The 14,573-nt window shown below is 38.3% G+C and overlaps 1 protein-coding gene across 1 annotated transcript in view; it reads left to right on the top strand.

Moving 5' to 3' along the window:
* Positions 1-14,573, top strand: part of RYR2 (ryanodine receptor 2) — a 510,050-nt gene that overhangs the window by 114,239 nt on the left and 381,238 nt on the right. The gene's annotated exons all lie outside the window — the stretch shown is intronic.

Here is a 14,573-nt window from a genome sequence, read left to right as displayed (position 1 = left end):
CTTTGTGGCTGTGTTATATTCCCTACGGAGTGAAAAGTAAAAGTAGCAAATGTTTGTTGTTGTTTTTCTGCTCCAGTCCTAGTTATACGACTCTCTAATATGGATTCGGAGTGTAAGGATGTTATTGTTTTTAATCCACGATTATTCGTTTATATTTTATGCAGACGTGACATCTCAAAACATACTGATCTTGGGTGGCCTCGGCCTGCGAGGCTTGAAGCAGGATTTCAGTTCCCGGCCAGAGATTGAGGTTGGGCAGCGGCAGTGAGAGCGCTGAATCCTAATCACTAGACCGCCAGGGACCAGTGGCCAGTGACAAGGCCCTGGCCCGTCAGCTGCGTAGAAATGAATTTCCACATAGAGGTGGAAAGCAGTGAAGCAAGTACAGTGTTTATTAGGAGGAAAAAGAGTACAGTACGTGTGGATAGCCACACGGGTGGCTCAGAGAGAGAGAGTCGCACCCTTGTGGTAGTTTGAATCACTGTTATGGGGCATTTCTTCCGGATTCCCTTTGACCAGTCATCTTGCTTTGCCTGGTTCTGAGTCCGTATTTGGTCTACCTCAGGGTCCTCCTCTGTGTGCGTGCGCATCTCTTAGCCAAGATGGATTCCAGCAAAGAGGCCTGTGGGTAGTTGGCATCACTTACTGTGGGGTGGCGCCGCCTCCCTTTTCGACCTCCAAGGAGCCTTTCTGTGCGTGTGTAGTCAGGAAGGTCTCCTTGACTTCGAGGATGAGGAATATGTGGTCTTTTATCTGGGCAGGGCCCAGCCTCCTCTATCATCCTGCTTTTATGGAGTTTCTGCTGTTATGGAGTTTCTGTCCACAGGGGAGACACTGCTCAGCCTGAGGCCCATCCGTGTCCTGTCTCAATACCTGTTTCCCCTTGTGCAGCAACTTGAATAGAAATATCACAGACTCAGTCCTGAGTAAATATGTGATGCTCCTCTAAGTGTTGCACAGGCATATACTTTCGATTTCTCTGATACTATGAAGAGGTTCCTGGGAGCTTGCCTGGGGCTTAGCTGCTCAGCCACTCTCTTAGGCCCTTACGTAGTAGACTGGTGTGCAAGCAGAAATCCTACTGAGAAAATGTGTAAACTGAAACACTTATAATTTCTCTTTGCAATAATCTTTTAATCCTGGGTCTGTTTTTCAATTCCTTTAATGCTTATTGAGGGCTTGTATGTTCTAGGCATTTCGATGTGTGCTGGCTATAAAAAAATGAGATCGTAGAAAACGTATCTTACTATTCTACCCGTTGAGGAGGATTAGACAAGGAGGAATCTGTGCTGACCTTTGATTTTGAGGTGATACTTTCGCCAGCCTGTAAGTTAGTAGAACAAGCTTCTCTTCCCCAGAATTGTTTGGAACCTGCCATTCAGTATCAACTCTCAATGGAAATGGTGTGTGAGAAATTTTTCTGTTTTTCAAAGGATTCATAGGTGAATCCTCAACATCCAGGGTCTGGTAACACATTACCACACGGAACTTAATTTGGTTGAGGACGTGTTGGTAGTAGAATTGTCTGTGTCTTTAACTGCCCCAGGGAAATGGCGTATATCACATACTGCCATTTATTATCTTTACTGGTGTGTGTGTTCATCTCTTCTGTTTAGTTTTCAGCCAGGATTGTATCATTCATTTCTGTCCCCCTTTCATAGAGTGACAAATATATGGGAATCTGCACACAAATGCTGATTGTTTTGTGTTTGTGAAAGAAATTAATGGAGAAAAAAAAGTCATGCACTTCCTTGTAGGTTGTTTAAGGAGAGCAGTGGGATGCATGCATTGAGAACCGCTCTGGTTAATTCAGAGGGGTTTGAGGTCCCCGCTTGTAGGATTTCAGTGACTCCTAAAAGATTATTGTCTGCTTCCAGGAGGGGCAGAAACCAGCCGACCAACCTGAATGAACAGAACACTATTTTGAGGCCTATGAGTCCCACATCCTTGGCTAAGAGCCTTCTCTATTGGAAGCATCTTGACTTCACGTCACTCCACAGGGAAGAATCCCTATTCCTACAGCAGGAGTCTGAGCCTTGAAGACAGTGATTTAAACAAACTGGTGGGGTGGTTTGTGGATATTTTGACAGTATGATGTATGTTATGGATTTTTTCAGAGAAAACTCACATACTTGCCAACATGCCAAACTTTTGCCTGCGAGGGAATTTTTGTGATGTTAACGTATGTTTTCTCCCAGTATTTTTCCTATTATTTCTCTCCACTTAAGCAGCTAGCAGTCCCAGTGCACTTTCTCCTCAGGGGAGGTTTGAGAGTTGGCAGAAAGCTGAACTTTTCTAGAAGGCACTTCCCTTCCTGACTTTTATTCCCTAAAGACTAAATCCAAGGAGGTTGTTATGCTTAGTGTCTTTTGCACACAGGGAGAGAGAGGTTCCCTCTGACAGAAAAAGAAGAGAAGAAAGGATTTTGCCACAGACTCAGAACACACATGGAGCAAATGGACGCCCATAAGCCAGAAATATATGAACCACAGCCCAAACCTCACACTTTATATGAAATCTAATTCAAATGGATCATGGGCTTAAATGTAAAACAAAAAACTATAACACATTTAGGAAAAAATCTTTGAGATCATAGAGTTTATAACTTGACATCAGAAACATGTCCATGAAAGGAAAACATTAATAAATTAATCTCATCAAAATGAGAAAATTTTATTCTGTGAAAGTCCCTGTGAAGAGGATGAAAAGATAAGTTATAGACTGGCCAAAGATATTTGCAAATCATATGTCCAACAAAGGACAAAGAATCTGAAAATACAGAAAGAACTCTCAAAGCTCAACAGTAGCAAACAACCTAATTAGAAAATGGTTGCAAAACATGGACGGTGGTTTCACTGAAAGGGCATACAGATTGCAAGTAAGCACAGGGAAAGATGTTCAGCGTCATTAGCGATGGTGGAAATACAAGGCCACCAGGTGCTATCACTACACACTTATCAGAATGGCTAAAACAAAACAAAATACTGATAACCAAATGTTGGTGAGGATGCAGGGAAACTGGATCGCTCATAAATTGCTTGTAAATGGTATAGCCGCTCTGGGGAACATTTTGACAGTTGCTTAACAAACTAAACATGCACTGCCATACGACGTAGCAATTGCATTTCTGGGTGTTTATCTCAAAGAAACAAAAACTGTGTTCACAAAAATACGTCTTCACAAATACTTAGTGTAAAGCAGCTTTATTTGTAATAGCCGAAAACTGGAATCAGCCCAGATGTCCTTCATCCAGGGAATGGTTATCCAATCTGCAGTACAACCATAGCATGGGATGCTGCTTGGCAATAGAAAGGAACGGCCTATTGATACATAACAGTTGCGATGGATCTCCCGGCGGTTATGCTGAGTGAAAATTGTCAATCCCAGAAGATCACATACTGTGTGAGTCCATGTTTATAACATTTTTGAAATGAATCTTAGAACTGGAGGACGGATTAGTGGTTATCCAGGGTGAGGGAAGCAAGAGAGGAGAGCGAGAGGGAGGTAGGTTTAGTTAGAAAAGGGCAATGTGAGGCATCCTTGTGGTGTAGGACCTTTACAATGATGGGGTTCCAGGAAGTTACCCAGTTAATAAAATGGTATAGAATTTAATACGCACACACAGACACATACTCAAATGAATATAAGCAAAACTGGAGAAATTTAATAAGATCAGGGGATTGTATCAAAGTCAATATCTTCCTTGAAAAACCGTTATATATATATATTCAATTACATATGTATGTAACTTGAATATATGTGTAGTTACATATATGTGTAACTATTATACTATAGTTTTAAAATATAGTTACATATATAATAGTACGTATATAGGTAACAGTTACATATATATGTAATACATAGTTACATGTATATGTAATAGTTACATTACATATATAACTATTAGTTACATATATATTACATATATAATAGTTACACGTGTAACTATTAAGGTTATGTATATATGTAACTATTATATTAGGGTTGAAAAATATTACTATTAAGGGAAACCAGACAGATGTTCAAGGGATTTTTCTATATTCTCACAACAGCATGTGAATCTATGGTTATCTTAAAAAAATTGTTTTTAAAGCATTCATAGAGACTGGGGAGGGAGCAGAGTTTTCTGAGTTCCACTTTCAGGCTGACCAGTACTCTGCTCCCTGAGAACTTGCTACTCCCCATTTCATCCTGGCTTATCAGGAGGTGGCAAGACTCAGAGGGCAGTGGCTGTGGGGTTTTTCACTTGAGCAAAATGTTCTGAGCCTCTCAAGTAAATGGAAAGCATCAGCCCTCAGACTGGACAGGAGCATGTGAGTAGAGCCCTGCGCTTAGAAGATCTAACAAATGAACTGGGCTGACTCCCCAAGGTCCGAGATTACTGTACTACTCCAGCAACAATAATAGGTGCTTGAGGGCTTCCCTGGTGGCGCAGTGGTTGAGAGTCCGCCTGCCGATGCAGGGGACATGGGTTCGTGCCCCGGTCCGGGAAGATCCCACATGCCACGGAGTGGCTAGGCCCGTGAGCCATGGCCGCTGAGCCTGCGCGTCTGGAGCCTGTGCTCCGCAACGGGAGAGGCCACAACAGTGAGCGGCCTGCGTACCACAAAAACCAAACCAAAACCAAAACAAAACAAAACAGAATAAGTGCTTGAATTCCACACTAGATTGATGGACTGAAAGTTGAAAATAATTGTATTTTAAAGAGAATTTTTTTAAGTGATGGTGATAACAATAGTAGATGAGTTATTCCAAGCCATGTTTCCCTCTGAGAAAAACCAAAAATCTGTTCAAAGATAATTGAGAGCTAAAAAAGTAGTGAAAATGTGTGGAGCCAGGTTCCCAAAATAGGAGACGGAGGAGTGAGTTCGGCATCTGAGGAAGCTGCTTCTCTCCAGGGGATTGCAGTGGCTGAGTGGCTCAGAAGTGGGGCAGAGCTGTTGGAAGCATCAGAGTGCAAGTGGATCAAAAGTGGTAGTACAAGACCCAGCAAAGAAGAGGCACTTTAGGAGGGAACTCAAAGAACTATACCCTTGAAGCAGTGAGGAACTGGAAATAGAGCAGCCCTTGCAAGTATTGAAACTCAGCCTCAAATAATATTAATTACCATTTGGATTAAGATGATGTGGGATTGCTGGTGCCCCTAGATTACTTTACCTGCGAGAAGCAAAAGTACATCTTTGGGGGCTGGGGGACTAACACAAAGAACTCAAGTGATTTCTGTGTTTTACACATACTGTATCTAATAATCAAAATTAAACACGCTATTTTGTTTCAATCCTGACTGATGCACTGCAGTACAGTTCTGGCACCAACTCCCCAGAATTAATAGATCATACAGATTACGGGCTTTGTTCCCTACAAAACTGCCCTTATCTCAGACAACAGCCACAAGGAGAGGGGTGGTCCTCAGACCATCTGTACTGCTGTACAACTGGCTACAAATTTGGGGGCTCCCATAACCCCTTTAGATTTAAGAACTCAGGAAAGTGCTGTACTTACGAGTACAATTTTATTATAAAGGATTACAAATCGGGCCAGATGTAGCTATGTATAGGGCGAGGTCTGGGAGGGTTTCAAACGTAGAGTTTCTTTTCCCTGTACCTGTGGATCAAGACATCTTACCCTCCTGGCACATCATCGTGTCCATCATCCAGGAAGTTCAGTCAAGCTTTTGTCCTAGAGTGTTTTTCTTGGGGTTTTGTTATGTAGGAGTGTTTGAGTTCAATCATGTACTCAATTATTTAATTAATCTCTACCACACTTTCACTCCTCAGAGGTCAGGCTGGATCAAACTTCCAACCCTCTGGTCATCTGATTTGTCTTTCCAGCATGGCCAACCCTCTTACTGAAGCTATCTGGGGGCCCACGACGAGTGCCCCCATTACCATAAATGAAGGTGTGATCTAAGAGGCTCATGAAAAACATAGTCTGTTACATCACTTGGGAAATTCAAGGGTTTAGAATCTCCCTTCTAGGAACCAGGGGCATGGGTCAGCCAGATTCTTTGTTATACAGCACAGGCATATAAGATAGGACCCACCTGAAAAGCAAAGGCAAACACACTATAGAAAAAGGCATACAGGTCATGGATACACAGATAATAGTGTTATCACAAGTAGAATTTAAAATATTTATGATTATTATCTAAGAATTAAAAGACCAGGTGAATAAATTTGGTGGAGAACTGGTAACTATAAGAAGGGGTCATATGGACATTCTAAAACTGAAAATTAAAATAACTGATATTAGAACAGATAGATTTAATATCAGCTTCGACATAGCTGAAAAGAGAATTATTGAACTGGAAATAATGTCAGAAGAAATATTCTGACCTAATACTGAAACACTGATAGTCAAAAGATTGGGAAATATGAAAAAGAGCATACGAAATACATGGTAAATAATGAATGGTCTATCATACATGTATTGGAGTTCCAAAATAAAAGGATAGAGAAGAGAAGGAGGCAGCAGGAGAAGGAAAGCAGGAGGGAGACAGAGAACAAGAAAAAGAGTGCTTGCAAGTACACAAGGCACAGGCAATGTTTAATACAGTTGCTTAAGAATTCTCCACAACTGACTAAGTATATCAAGCCACAGATTCAAGAACTATGAACCCTAAGTAAGACAAATGAAAAGAAACCACACTTACATCAGACTAAAAGTACTGAAAAGTAAACACAAAATTAAACACTTAAAAACGGATAGAAAAAAGACGTGATATATCTTTAAGGGGACAACAGTAAGATTTACAGCTCAGTTCAAGTAAGAGACAATTGGAGACATTGGATGTAAGCTTAAAAGTGCTTAAAGAAAGTAACTGCCAACCTGCCGATCTAGTAAAATGTGATATTTTTCAAAACAAAAGAAAAGCATAAAAGTGGCTAAATTTTATAATCATCCTCTTCATTTTCTTCCTAGTATAGTCCTAGTATATTTTCTCCTAATATATAAATATTTAAAAAAAACATTAAATAAGTGATTTTTAAAAATTAAGACTTTTGAAATTGAAGCATAGTTGATTTATAATATTGTGTTAGTTTCAGGTGTACAACATAGTGGTTCAGTTATTTTTTTATTATGTTCCATTATAGGTTATTACAAGATATTGAATATAATTCCTTGTACTATACAGTAAATCCTTGTTGCTTATCTATTTTATGTATAATAGTTTGTATCTGTTAAATGCCATATCCCTAATTTGTCCCTCCCCACTTTTCCCTTTTGGCAACCATAAGTTTGTTTTCGGTGTCTGTGAGTCTGTTTCTGTTTTGTATATAGGTTCATTTGCATTATATTTTAGATTCCCCATAAAAGTGATAACATGTAGTATTTGTCTTTCTCTGTCTGACCTGTTTCACTAAGCATAATATTCTTTGGCCCATCCATGTTGCTGCAAATGGCAATACTTCATTCTTTTTATGGCTGAGTGGTATTCCATTGTATACATATACCACACCTTCTTAAGCCAGTCGTCTGTTGATGGGCACTTGGTTGTTTCCATGTTTTGGCTCTTGTAAATAGTGTTGCTGTGAACATTGAGGTGCATGTATCTTTCCGAATTAGAGTTTTTATTTTCTCAGGATATATACGCAGGAGTTGGATTGCTGCATCACATGTTAGCTTTATTTTTAGTTTTTTAAGGAACCTTTATACTGTTTTCCATGGTGGCTGCATCAATTTAGGTTCCCACCAACAATGTAGGAGGGTTCCCTTTTCTCCACACCCTCTCCAGCATTTATTATTTGTAGACTTTTTGATGATACCCATTCTGACACGTGTGAGTTGATATCTCATTGTGGTTTTGATTTGCATTTTTCTAATAATTACTGATGTTGAACATATTTTTATGTGCCTTTTGACCATCTATAACTCTTCTTTGGAAAAATGTCTCTTTAGGTCTTCTGCCCATTTTTTGATTGGGTTTGTTTTTTCCATATTGAGTTGTATGGAGCCCTTTGCGTATTTTGGATATTAACCCCTTGTTGGTCACATTGTTTACAAGTATTTTCCCCCATTCCGTATGTTGTCTTTTTGTTTTGTTGATGGTTTCCTTTGCTGTGCAAAAGCTTTTAAGTTTGATTAGGTCCCATTTGTTTATTTTTGTTTTTATTTCTTTTGCCTTGGGAAACTGCTGTAAGAAGACATTGGTACGATTTATGTCAGAGAATGTTGTTCCTATGTTCTCTTCTAGGAGTTTTTTGGTGTCATGTCATATATTTAGATCTTTAAACGATTTGGAGCTTATTTTTGTATATGGTGTGAGGGAGTGTTCTAATTTCTTTGATTTACATGTAGCTGTCCAGCTTTCCCAGTACCACTTGTTGAAGAGATTGTCTTTTCTCCATTGTATATTCCTGCCTCCTTTGTCATAGATTAATTGACCATAGATGCATGGGTTTATTTCTGGGCTCCCTATTCTCTTCCATTGATCTATATATCTGTTTTTGTGCTAATAACATGCTATTTTGATTACTGTGGCTTTAATAAGCATTATGTTTTGGAGGAGTTTCAGATTTACAAAGAAATTGAGCAGGAAGTACAGATACGTCCCACATATCGCTTCCAGACCTTCCTCTGCAGTTTTCCTATTATTAAAATGTTGCTTTAGTGTGGTACTTCCTTTACAACTGATGAGTCAATATGGACACATTAGTATTAATTAAAGTCCGTTATTTACATTAGGATTCACTTTTAGTTTTGTATATTTTCTGGGTTTTGAGAAATGTATAATGACATATATCCACCCTTGTAATGCACACAGAATAGTTTCAGTGCCTTAAAAATCTCCTGTACTTTACCTATTTAAGACTATCCTTTTTTCATTGGAAGGAGTGGAGCACCTTTGTGCCTTTGTCAAAGGTCAGTTGACTATATTCGTATGAGCCTATTTTAGGGATCTCTGTTTTGTTCCGTTTATGTATTTGTCTGCTCTTGATTACTGTAGCTTTCTAGTAAGTCTTGAAGTTTGGTAGTGTCGTTCTTCCAACTTTGTTCTCCTTTAATATTGTGTTGGGTATTCTGGGTCTTTGGCCTTTCTGTATAAACTTTAGAATTGCTTTGAAGATAACTGATTAGTTTCCTAGGGTTATCGATTGGGTTTGAGTTGAATCTATGGATCAGGTTGAGAAGAACTGATATCTTGACCGTATTGAGTCTTCCTGTTTGTATGTGTGGAATGTTTCTCCAGTTATTTACTCTTTGATTTCTTTCATCAGACTTTTGTAGTTTTTCTCATATAGATCTTGTACATATTTTGTAAGAAATATACCTTTCTTTTCCTTTTGGTGGTAATATAAATAGTATTGTGTTTTAATTTCAAATTTCTGTTGTTCATCACTGGTATATAAGAAAGTTGAGCTTGTCCATTAATCTTTCCATTCATCTTCTATCCTGTAACCTTCCTATAATTGCTTCTTAGTTTCAGGAGTTTTATTTTTGTTGTTGATTCTTTGGGATTTTCTACATAGACCGTCATGTCATCTGCAAAAGAAAACAGTTGTTTTTTTTTTTCTCTCCTCAATTCACATACCTTTTTTTCCTTGTTTTATTGCATTAGCTAATGCTTCTAGTACAATGTTGAAAAGGATTGGTGAGAGGGGAAATTCTTGCCTTTTTCTGTATCTTGGGGGAAATTATTTAGTTTCTCACTATTAAGAATGATGTTGATTGTAGATGATCTTCATGAAGTTGAGGACGTTCCCTCCTATTCCTAGTTTTCTAAGAGTTTTCACTGTGAATGGATGTGGGATTCTGTCAAATGCTTTTTGCATTTATTGATATGATAACATGGTTTTTATTCTTTAGCCTGTGCATGTGATGGATTTTATGAATGTTCAGTGATACTTTAAATTAATAAACTTATGTGTACAAAAGGAGAAAAGTAATCATTTTTGCTACATGGATTAAAGCAGCACATTTCTTTTGAGGTAAAAAGTAGTGATAGTTCCTATGGATACCAATTATGACTTTTAAAGTCTATCTCGTTAGGATTTAAAGAAACATTTTTCAAAAGAGAATTTAGTTCTCTGGTCAGTCATTCATTTATTGAACATCAAGTTTGGAAAAATGAAGAATTCTGATATTATTTTACTGCTCTTCATTGCAGTAACTAAAATACAGTGATATGACTTTTTTGTCCCTACTGAATTCTACATAAGCATGTCAATCTTTAGAAGCCAGTAAACTACTCTTCTTTATTTTTAACTTGTGTAATTGATTCATCATCAAAATTGGATGCGACTGATTACATTTCCTTGTATTATTTTTGTTCCCGCTTTTGTTGTTCAGCGTTTGTTACACGCTCTAGCCTCTCTCTGGACAAGAAAGAAACCAGTATGTGTTCAAAAAGTAGAACACTAATGACAACATCCCTTATCCCCATTGCTTTAAGGTCATATGGTAAATGTTAAAAGAAATAGTTCACTTGAAGGAAAAAAAAAGGTGGTGTCTGTGGTACTGCAGTAATAATTGACTATGAGCTGTCCAGTGTTAAAATAATATACTAAATTTAAGGCTTCCTTATGTTGAAGAAACAAAAGTAAATTGAAAATGATCTAATTGTTATTTTTGTAATTCATGTATAAGACAATTCTTTTGCTCATGCTTCACTGATCAAACTAATGTTTTTGGGATGATCCAAGTGTTCGGAAACACTCTGAATTTATCTGTAGTTATCGTGGGGAGAAAAGAAAAGGAATCACTCACAATGTAGATATTAATTCCAGATTTAGAAATATAAATAGATAAATTGGACTTTCTCTCAGTTATTATGGTGTTTAATTTTATGTGTCAACTTGACTGGGCCACACAGTATCCAGATATTTTATCAGATTATTTGATCAAATTATTATCAGATTATTTGATCAAATTATTATTGTTTCTGTGAGGGTGTTCTTAGATGGGTTTACCATTTAAATCTATAGACTGAGTAAAGCAGATTGCTCTCCCTCCTGTGGGTGGGCCTCATATAATCAGTTAAAGGCCTGAATAGAACAGAAAGGCTGACTCTTCGTGAATCAGAGGGACCTCTTTCTGCCTAACTGCCTTTGAGCTGAGACATCAATTATTTCTTACCTTTGAACTGAAACCGAAACATCAGTTCTTCTTGGATATGGAACCTGTCAGTCTTTGGAATGGGACTATACCATTGGCTCTCCTGGTTTTCAGGTATTTGGGCTTGGACCGGAACTTGTATCATCAGCTCTCCTGGGTCTCCAGCAGATTTTGGGACTTGTCAGCCTCCATGATTGCATGAGCAGACTCCTTATAGTAAATTCTTTCTATAAAATTATATATATATATATATATATATATACACACACACACACACATTCACACATATATATGAATGTATTTTTATATAACATATATTCTATATGTTAAGATTTATACATATATATATCTCTCCACAACTTGGATCACAGCTTAGATGGCTATTGTTGGTATGTAGTGGGTAGAGGCCAGGGATGTGAAAAATATCCTACAGTGCACAGGACAGCCCCCCACAGCAAAGAACTACCTGGACCAAAGTGTCAGTAGTGCTACTGTTTAGAGACGGGTAGGCCATAGTTTCCTAACTTTGGCTCCCCCTTACGACCAGCTGGGGAGCTTTTAAAACACCTGACTCCAAATTTGGCTTAATTGGCCAGTGGTGAGGGCAAGGTTTCAGGATTCTAAAAGCTATCCACATGATTATATTCACAACCACCATTAAAAGCCCCTACTGAGGACCCTGGTCATTGATGTACCTAAAATTCTTAGGTTATAATGGATGGATCAGGGTGATCCTGAATCAAGTTTAATGTCAAAAGATAAACAAGTAGTCATTATTACCTCCTGATGTGATGTCATAGGAAGGCAAACACCAATTTCTGAAATGTCCTTGCCAAAGAATCACAAATTTGAACCTGAGTAAGTTTCTAGATTTCTAGATCTATCACGTAGAGGCAGATGTTAAAAAACACTGTGAGGATGTTATCAGCAAAATTCAGAATGTAGAAAATACTCCAGGACAAATGATACAGTTTTTTTGTGAACAAATGGCAAGAAGGAAAAAAGAAGAGGAAGGGAGAACTGTTCTAGAATAAAATAAAGACACCAAACCAATTTATGCATCTCATTTGGATCTTGATTTGAAAAAGCAACAGAAAGAAAAAGACATTTTTTTCTTGAAGAACAATTTATTCAGATTTTTCCCATCCTGTGACATGATGGATAAAAGTAGATTCATTATTAAAAAAGAATAAAATTTGAAAGCAAGTTAACCTGAGAATGATTACCTCATGTTTCTCGGTAGGATGCCTGATCATTCTGTTTTCTATGACTTTTGCTACATTAAAAAATTTTTTATTTTATATTGGAGTATAGTTGATTAACAATGTTGTGTTAGTTTCAGGTGTATAGCAAAGTGATTCAGTTATACATATACATGTATCTATTCTTTTTCAAATTCTTTTCCCATTTAGGTTATTACAAAGTATTGAGCAGAGTTCCCTGTGCTATACAGTAGGTCCTTGTTGGTTATTTTATTTTATTTTATTTTATTTATTTATTTTTTGCGGTACGTGGGCCTCTCACTGTCGTGGCCCCTCCCGTTGCGGAGCACAGGCTCCGGACGCGCAGGCTTAGCGGCCATGGCTCACGGGCCCAGCTGCTCCGCGACATGTGGGATCTTCCCGGACCGGGGCACGAACCCGTGTCCCCTGCATCGGCAGGCAGACTCTCAACCACTGCGCCACCAGGGAAGCCTCTGGTTATCTATTTTAAATATAGTAGTGTGTATATGTCAATCCCATACTCCCTGACTATCCCTACCCCCAACCCTTCCCTCCTGGTAACCGTAAGTTCCTTCTCCAAGTCTCTGAGTCTGTTTGTGTTGCGTAAATAAGTTCATTTGTATCTTTTTTTTTAGATTCTGCATATAAGCGATATAATGATTTTTGTCTTTCTCTGTCTGACTTACTTCACATAGTATGATAATCTCCTGGTCCATCCTTGTTGCTGCAAATGACATTAGTTCAATCTGAAAAAGACATTTTTGAGACAATTGGGAAAATTTGAACAGTGAATGGGTATTTCATAAAAACAAATTTTTTTTTTTTTTTTTTTTTTTTTTGCGGTACGCGGGCCTCTCACTGTTGTGGCCTCTCCTGTTGGCGGAGCACAGGCTCCGGACGCGCAGGCTCAGCGGCCATGGCTTACGGGCCCAGCCGCTCCGCGGCACGTGGGATCCTCCCGGACCGGGGCACGAACCCGTGTCCCCTGCATCGGCAGGCGGACCCTCAGCCACTGCGCCACCGGGGAAGCCCAGTAAAAACAAATTTTATATATATGTATATCAAGTATAGAAAAATACTTTTGTATTATTTTATGTGGAGGTTGTATGTCGAAGGATAACTTGTGGTTATAGGTAAAACAAGGTTGGCCCTATATTGATAACTGTTGAAACTATGTGCTGGGTGTATTGGGGTTTATTATAATATTCTCTCTCCTTTTGTGTATCTTTGAAAAGTTCCACAATAAAAATAGAATGAGAAGGAATATCTGAGTAGGTAAGAGGAATGCAGGCGAGAATGGTGTTAGGAAAACTGTCAAAGCAGTAGGGTTTTCCAAAGTGTTTAAAATAAATAAGTCCACTGGATTTGGTAACATGAAGGTCATTTGATGGCCTCAGCTAAATCTGTCTCAGTGGAGAAGTGGGTCTGCAGACAAGATTGAGTGCACTGAGGATTAAGAGGAGGTGGTAATGAGGCAGAAAAGCAAGGGAAGCAGGGGAGGAAAATATGGTCACATGTTATTATGTTTGTGACTGGACAGGGTTGTGTGTGTTTGGATGATTAAGAGACCCCGTGGAGAGGGAGATGGTGAGCACTTGGGAAAGAAACAGGAAACAAGTTTTGTTTTCCTTAAACCAATCTCAAGGGGATGGTATAGAGACCAATTTGGATAATGTATACACATTACTTTGCATCACGTCTGACATATTAACAAATTGTTATTACGAGAGCTTTGGAATTTTGGTATGTGTGATGTACATCCAAAGAAATTTCTGTGTGTGTGTGTGACTTTTTTGTTGATATTTACATTTTATTGATGTTTACATTTTCCTATCTCTTATCATTTAACAGATTGTCATGGAAACATTAAAATTAATGTGTTTTCACATTTCTTTAAAATGTTTCAAATGTCTAGAAAGAATTTAGAATCGCAAATAATTATATGCATGTGTTGAAATATATTAAACTACACCTAAACTCAAACTCGTAGTGGAGTACGTTTATGGACTTAAGTTTAATGGTGAGAGTATTCACTGGGATAAAGAGAGAAAAATGGCCAGGGTGAGGGAGAGGGGATGAATGGGATGAGAGGGAGTAAAAGACGAAGGAATGTGTTTAAATCAAATGTTTGTTCAGGTCACTGTTGTTATTTTTATTTCCAGTTATATTGTCTCCTACCAAAAAGTAGCTTTTACTGTTTCTCCAAAGCCTTCCCATTTACTTTTCTCTTTGAATTGGCTCGGAAAATTGAGTCCAAGAATGCAACGTTAAAATTGGGCTTTTTATTTCTTTTAA

The sequence above is a fragment of the Tursiops truncatus genome, chromosome 16 (assembly GCF_011762595.2).
Source record: "Tursiops truncatus isolate mTurTru1 chromosome 16, mTurTru1.mat.Y, whole genome shotgun sequence".
Taxonomy (NCBI): Eukaryota; Metazoa; Chordata; class Mammalia; order Artiodactyla; family Delphinidae; genus Tursiops; species Tursiops truncatus.
Note: the sequence above shows the minus strand (reverse complement) of the source record. Positions and strands in the feature narration are given on the sequence as shown.